The 7,522-nt window shown below is 46.6% G+C and overlaps 1 long non-coding RNA gene across 2 annotated transcripts in view; it reads right to left on the bottom strand.

Moving 5' to 3' along the window:
• LOC102259540 overlaps positions 1-7,481 on the bottom strand; it is a 10,745-nt gene extending 3,264 nt beyond the window's left edge. Inside the window, exons 1-3 of one of the 2 annotated variants that reach the window (XR_001361981.1) lie at positions 7,238-7,481; positions 5,740-5,979; positions 3,067-3,175 (exon numbers count right to left, since the gene is read on the bottom strand). This is a non-coding gene — a long non-coding RNA (uncharacterized LOC102259540). Of the gene's footprint in view, positions 1-2,980; positions 3,176-5,739; positions 5,980-7,237 lie in introns of those variants that run through there. The other variant, XR_001361980.1, reaches the window with a different exon arrangement.
• Between the last annotated feature and the right edge of the window lie 41 nt (positions 7,482-7,522).

The following is a 7,522-nucleotide window of genomic DNA, read 5'->3' as shown; positions in this document are numbered from 1 at the left end:
ATATATTTAAAATAATAATAAATAAAAAAATAAAATAATATGTGTAGGTAGGTTATTTTATCAGTAAGATTCATTTCAGGGTGGTAAAGATGGTCTTACAAATTATTGGCTCAGCCTGGCCATCATGGCTCAGTGATTGAATGTCAACCTATGAACTAGGAGGTCAGGGCTCAATTCCTAATCAGGGCACATGCCTGGATTGCAGGCTTGATCCCCAGTAGGGGTGTGCAAGAGGCAGCTGATCAATGATTCTTTTTTAAAATTTTTTAAATATATTTTATTGATCCTTTACAGAGAGGAAGGGAGAGGGATAGAGAGTTAGAAACATCGATGAGAGAGAAGCATCGATCAGCTGCCTCCCGCACACCCCCCACTGGGGATATGCCTGCAACCAAGGTACATGCCCTCAACCGGAATCGAACCCGGGACCCTTCAGTCCCCAGGCCGACGCTCTATCCAGTGAGCCAAACCAGCTAGGGCTGATCAATGATTCTTATCATTGATTTTTCTCTTTCTCTCTGAAATTAATGAGTTTCATGCTAAGTGAAATAAGCCAATCAGAGAAAGGCATGTATCACATGATCTCACATGTGGAATCTAAGTAACAAAATAAACTGATGAACAGAGGGGACCCAGAGACATGGAAGCAGGGAACAGAGTGCGGAATCTCGGAGGGAAGGTGGCGGAAGGTGGGTGGGTGGGAGGTGATCAACCAAAGACCTTGTATTAATATATACATAACCCATGGACACAGACAGTGGGGTGGTGAGGGCCTGGGGTGGTGGGTGGGGGTGGATAAAAGAGGACATATGTAATAATTTCAACACTAAAGATTTTTTTTTAATTGGCTCAATTCCTAGGGTGTTGAGGCTGATGGGAGAGAGAACCAGGAAACCAAATAATGTTTTCCACCAAGCCCCTGTCTCAGAGGCACCACCCACACTGACACTGGCAATCAGTGAGAACAAGACAATGGAATAAGTCAGGTTTGTGTCCAAACCCCAGAGCCTAGGAAGTAAGAGTGCACATTTTGCTGTGAATTGTCACTCGCAGCTTCTCTAACAGGCAGGTCCATGTTCTCTGGAAGCACAGAGAAGACAGCAGCTAGCTCTGGAGGAGTGGGGAGGACTCCTCAGGGGAGGGGAGCACTGGGTCTGGTCTCCAGGTCTAGATAACAGCTAGTACTTCAGAAGGGCTCAGAGCCAGCCCTGCCCTGCAGGAGGTAGGGTGGGGTGGGGTGGGGGGGGTGATGATGCTTCTAAGAGGCACAAGGGCATGTCAAGGAGGTGGGAAAGAGCAGGGAGGGGATGGGAAGAGAAGTGACTGGTGCCAAGGAAAAGAATAGACACATGCAGACGCCTGTTAGAGCAATTGGAGAACTACCTTTCCCCAATCTGCCTGCGGATGCTTTGTGCTGATTTTCTCCAACTGGACTGTCTGGATGCTAAGTTCTTTGTTTTTGGTTAATCCTCACCGGAGGATATTTTTTCCCATTGATTTTTAGAGATAGTGGAAGGGAGAGGGAGAGACAGAAAGAGAGACATCGAGGCAAAAAAGACATAAATGGGTTCACTCCCCCACGTACCCCCACTGGGACCAGGGATCGAGCCTGCAACCGAGGTACATGCCCTTGACCGGAATCTAACCCGAGACCCTTCAGTCTGCAGGGCAACGCTCTAACCACTGAGCACACCGGCCAGGGCTGGATGCTAGTTTTATGTGGCATCCCCTGGAAGAATGGGGGGAGGGACCAGGGCCTACCCAGCACTCTGCAACCAGAGCCCCTCTCCTACCTCCCCGGTCTATCCCACTCCCACGCAGGAGAGGGCATCATCTGCTCTGGCCTTAATCTGTCCGCTTCATCTGCACTCTGCACCTCCTCATCCCTGTCCACATGCTGGCCAATGTCTGCTTTAAGTCACAAGTGCATCCAAAAGAGCGACAGTTCTGCAAGAAAGACCCAAACAACATAGCCTTGTGAGAAAGTGATGCTGAGAAAAATCTGCCATCCCCCGTCTCACCCCCAATCGAATAGTATACTCCTACCCTCACATCCTGTTTTTCGCTCATTCAACAATGATTTGTTTTCAGTTTTCAATGTGCCAGGCCCTTTGCCAGGTGCCAGGGACGTGGTGAAACCCAAAATGGGTCCTCCCACCGTTTTCATCCAGGCTGAAGCTGGGAAGAAAAGGTGTCAAAGACAGTGGGAAATAATTGAAGAAATGATATAACCTGATTTTATTTTAAAAATCATGCTTAGCCACTTGTCCAGTTGGTTGGAGTATTGTCCTGTGCACCAAAAGGTTTTGGGTTCGATTCCCAGTCCCCGGTCAGGACACACACGGGAGGCGACCAATCGATTTTAAAAATAAGATCCCTTCACTCTGGGCCTACCCAGCACTCTGCAACCAGAGCCCCTCTCCTACCTCCCCGGTCTATCCCACTCCCACGCAGGAGAGGGCATCATCTGCTCTGGCCTTAATCTGTCCGCTTCATCTGCACTCTGCACCTCCTCATCCCTGTCCACATGCTGGCCAATGTCTGCTTTAAGTCACAAGTGCATCCAAAAGAGCGACAGTTCTGCAAGAAAGACCCAAACAACATAGCCTTGTGAGAAAGTGATGCTGAGAAAAATCTGCCATCCCCCGTCTCACCCCCAATCGAATAGTATACTCCTACCCTCACATCCTGTTTTTCGCTCATTCAACAATGATTTGTTTTCAGTTTTCAATGTGCCAGGCCCTTTGCCAGGTGCCAGGGACGTGGTGAAACCCAAAATGGGTCCTCCCACCGTTTTCATCCAGGCTGAAGCTGGGAAGAAAAGGTGTCAAAGACAGTGGGAAATAATTGAAGAAATGATATAACCTGATTTTATTTTAAAAATCATGCTTAGCCACTTGTCCAGTTGGTTGGAGTATTGTCCTGTGCACCAAAAGGTTTTGGGTTCGATTCCCAGTCCCTGGTCAGGACACATACGGGAGGCGACCAATCGATTTTAAAAATAAGATCCTATCTAGCCACTCACTGACAGTGGCTTGTAGGGTGCCAACACAGAAGCAGGAAGACCTGTGGAGAGTTGCTTGCAGTAGGCCAGGTGTGCCTGGGCAGTGGCAGTAGAAATGAAGAGAAGCATGCTGATTTGATGATGAATCTTGGAGGTAGTATTGACTGGATGCTGGAAGAGAAAAAAATGACTCAGGTTTTTTTGGTTTTGTTTTAATTTGTTTGTATTGATTTTAGAGAGAAAGGAAGGGAGAGGGAGAGAGCGATGGAAACATCAACATCCATTGGCTGCCTCCTGCATGCCTCCCCGCCCCCAGGGGGAAATCAAGCCCGTAACCCAATCGTGTGTCCTGACGGGGAATCAAACCAGTGGCCTCCAGGTGCATGGGTCAACGATCAAACACTGAACGACACTGGCCAGGCAAGACTCAGATTTTTGGTTTGAGTAATGGGGTGAATGATGAGAGAAAACCTGTAAGAGCAGCAGGTTTTTAAGCAGTTTTGTTTAGAATCTGAGAAATCGGGGTGGTTATGTCAAGTAGGTAATTGTTACTAGTATAAGTCAGAGTTGAGATGATACATCTGAGCTGAAGGTATAAATACATTTGATAGTCATCAGGATATAGATAGTATTTATAGAAAGATATCCACAATACATTTTTGGAATAAAAAAACAAACAGCAAACAGTATGCTCGATATGGTTTTAAATGTGACAGAAATTATTGTTCATAGTAACTTAATTCAACAAACATGTATAGAAGACCACTTTATGTTAGTTGTAGGGATTCAGACATGAACAAGGCAGGTTCCCACACTTGAAAAGCTTTTCTCTTTGTTTTAAAGAACTTCTATTGCCCTAGACAGTTTGGCTCAGTGGAGAGAGCATTGGACCTTCAGTTCCCGGGTTTGATTCCCGTCAAGGGCATGTACCTTGGTTGCAGGCTCCTCCCTGGCCCAGGCCCTGGTCAGGGAGCGTGCAGGAGGCAAACCAATCTACATGTTTCTCTCACATCGATGTTCCTCTCTGTCTTTCCCTCTCTTCCACACTCTCTAAAAGATCAATGGAAAAATATCCTCAGGTGAGGATTAACAAAAAAAGAAAGAAAAAGAACTCTTATTGATTTTACTAGTAGAAAGGGAGGAAGGGAGAGAGAGACACAGACACGTTTATGTGAGAGAGATACATCCATTGGTTGCCTCCTGTATGCGCCGCAGGGATAGAAGCCACATTCTAGGTATGTGCCCTGATCGTTCTGGTACATGGGATGATGCTCCAACCAAGCCACACTGGCCAGGGCTAAACAATTTATCGATTTGAAGTGTATAATTCAATATTTTTAGTATATTCACTGGGTTGTACAATCTTCAACTTAAGTTTATTGGATTTTTTTCATTTATACTATTTATTATAGAAAACCTAAAAGCCTTGGCAGGATTGCTCAGTTGGTTAGAGCCTCACACCAAGGTTAAGGGTTCCATCTCCAGTCAGGGCACATACAAGAAGCAAGCAATGAAAAGCATAAATAAGTGGAACAACAAATTGATGATTTTCTCTCTCTCTTTTTCTCCCCCGCTCTCTAAAATCAATTTAAAATTTTTTAGAAAACACAGAAAGTCTTATTAGAAAAAATTACTGTACATACAGACAACTATATTAATATGTTGGTGTATTTTTCCCAATATTTTTTCTTTTGCACAGTCTTTTAAATGAATATTGTTTTTCTGTATACATTTTTTCTAATACCATAGTTTTATATCCCATTTTCACCTTATAAATACTTACCTACATTGCTATAAACATTTTTTATAACTGTTAAAATTTACTGAACACATTACCAGTCAATGATCTAGACAGTATTACCTAAGTGATACTCTGAATAACCTAAGAGATTATTCTCATTACCAACAAAAATATTGATGCACTAAAAGCTTAAGTAACATGCCCTAGCTGGTGTTGCTCAGTGGATAGAGCATCGGCCTGTGGACAAAGTCCCCACAATTCTGGTCAAGGGCACATGCCCAGGTTGTGGGCTTGGTCCCCGGTCGGGGGTGTGCAGGAGGCAGCTGATCAATGATTCTCTCTCATCACTGATGTTTCTGTCTCTCTCTCCCCTCTCCCTTCCTCTTTGAAATCAATAAAAATATATTTAAAAAAAAAGCTTAAGTAACAGGTCCATGTTCATACAGGTAGTAAGTGGTAGGACAATAAACATTACAGAACCAATTGCATAATATTCCAATATTATGACCCAGTTTTCTCAACCATGTTGCTATTGTTGGACATTCAAGCTATTTCTAATGTTTTGCTATTGTAAATAAAGTTTGATATCTTTTCTCTTTTCTGTCATTTTCTCTTTTAGTATTATACCCTTAAAATAAATTTCCCAGAATGAGAATCACTCTGTCAAGTGATGTGAAGCTTTTTAAGGCTCTTGATGCAACGCTTTCCCCAGAGGCTGAGCCGAGCCTCGGTTATCAGTACTGAGAGTGCCAATTTCACAGCAGCCTCGTGAGCATCATGTTTTGTTTTTAAAGTCTTTGTTAATTGTTGCTTTAACTTTACATTTCTCTTATTTCCAGCAATGTTGGGCATTTCGTTATATTTGTGCATCAGTTTTGTTTCTTCTTCTGGGCATAGTCTGACGTCATTAATAGGGGTTTTCTAACAACAAAGAACCCATTCCAGCTTCTTTTTTAAAAAAAATTGAATTATGTAAAGTTGACTGTGTATATACCTGCAGACACTGTAGCCCACCAGGTGAGTACTCCGTACTCCTAACAAATCTAAGGGATTTGTGACTCTGGGCCACTTCTGCCTGCTCATCCTTTAAGTCAGGTCTGCGCTAGGCCCCAGGCTTCTGTGGAGGAACTCTGGAGTGGAGGTCAGGACCTGAGGACTTCAGCCTTGAAAAGAAGAGCTCACCTTCGGCCCACCCTAGGGCTTAGGAGCAGGACAGACAGGATGGCTGCTGATGCTAAGAGAAGGGTTTGCAAAGAATGAATAAAAATTTCACTGGATTGACACGTGTACAGCTTGGAAATTCTGCTCACCCTCAGGAATGATTTTGTACCCTTTACAGTTTCCCCTTTACCGCTTCACAGGAGTGATGCTCACAACGCCCTCTGGGCATGGCTGTGATCACGTCTTAGATGATGGCCGCCCTTAGCTTGTGCTCCTCATAGTCCGAGGTGCTCAAGAGCACGGGCTCAAGGTGCTGCCTCCCCTGCTTAGCACCCCTGCAACCTTACACAGTTCCTTCCTCGCCGGCCTCAGTTCTCCTGCCTGTAAAATGCCCATAACAATAGTACACCGCAGCCCTGGCCCGTAGCTCAGTTGGTTGCGTGTTGATCCCCAGTCAGGGTACACACAAGAAACAACCAATTTCGGTCTCTCTCTCTCTAAAATCCTATATAACAAAACCCTAATATGCAAATCAACTGACCAGCGGAATGACATGCACTGACCACCAGGGGACAGACGCTCAAGCAGGAGCTGCCCCTAACCAGCTTGAGTGTCTGCCCCCACAACCCCCAGAGGGAGATGACCCGATGGCTGCGATGGGTGTGGGGGGGAGGGGGTCATCGGAGGGGAGGGCCAGCCAGCAGGCGATGCCAGGCCGCCAGCCAAGGCGGGTGCCAACGGGACACCCCCCACCCCATTGCCCTGCCCGCCGGTCGCCCCACAGATGGCCCTGATCACCAACCAGGCCTAGGGACCCTACCCTATATATTGGGAACAGTCTTAGATTTAAAAATCAAAACCTGGCAAGGCTACTCTAACACTGAGAGAAACAGGATGATGCAGCGATGACATGCATGGACTCTGGCTTGCACATGTTCTGGTCAGCCCTGATTCTGACACTTATAACTGTGTGACAAAGCCAGTTACTCAACTTCTCTCTGCTTCAGTTTTTCCACCCATAAGGTGGGGAAAATGGTACCACTGCCTCAGAAGGATCATGTTATGTACTACTTTTTATAATCAGGGCAAAAAAATGTAGCTGCCCATACAGCAGCAAGATGCCTTTCACCTGTATGAAAAGTATGGTCACCAGTGCGTGCAGCGTCCCTGATTGCGAGAGGGGGACTGCGAGAGGGATGTCCCAGGCCGGTTTAGGCCCGACAGCCCCCCAGGGGTCCCCGACTGCGAGGGGCGCAGGCCAGGCCGAGCATTTCACGCACCGGGCCTCTAGTAAGTAAATAGAGCATTCTAAGAAACAGCGGCAGCCATACAGGGTTCCGTGAGCATCACTGCGGCAGTTCGTGCGGAGCTGGACCCACGCGAGCACCCTGCGTTACTAGGTCAGGTCCGCTGCGTCGCCCAATAGGGGTCGTCAATACCCCGACCTGTGTGTGGTTTTCGGCCCGCAGTGCCGCCTGCTGGCGAGCTCCTCCCCGCACCTGCACGCCATCCCCTTTCCCGGCCTTTTGTGGCTCCTTTTTCTGGCGGCTTCCGGGCCGGGCGGCACCACGGGATATTGACGGCCCACAGCGCATGAGCGGAGGAGCGGGGGGAGG

The sequence above is a fragment of the Myotis brandtii genome, unplaced genomic scaffold (assembly GCF_000412655.1).
Source record: "Myotis brandtii unplaced genomic scaffold, ASM41265v1 scaffold105, whole genome shotgun sequence".
NCBI classification, from domain to species: Eukaryota; Metazoa; Chordata; class Mammalia; order Chiroptera; family Vespertilionidae; genus Myotis; species Myotis brandtii.
This window is presented reverse-complemented; position numbering and strand designations above follow the sequence as displayed.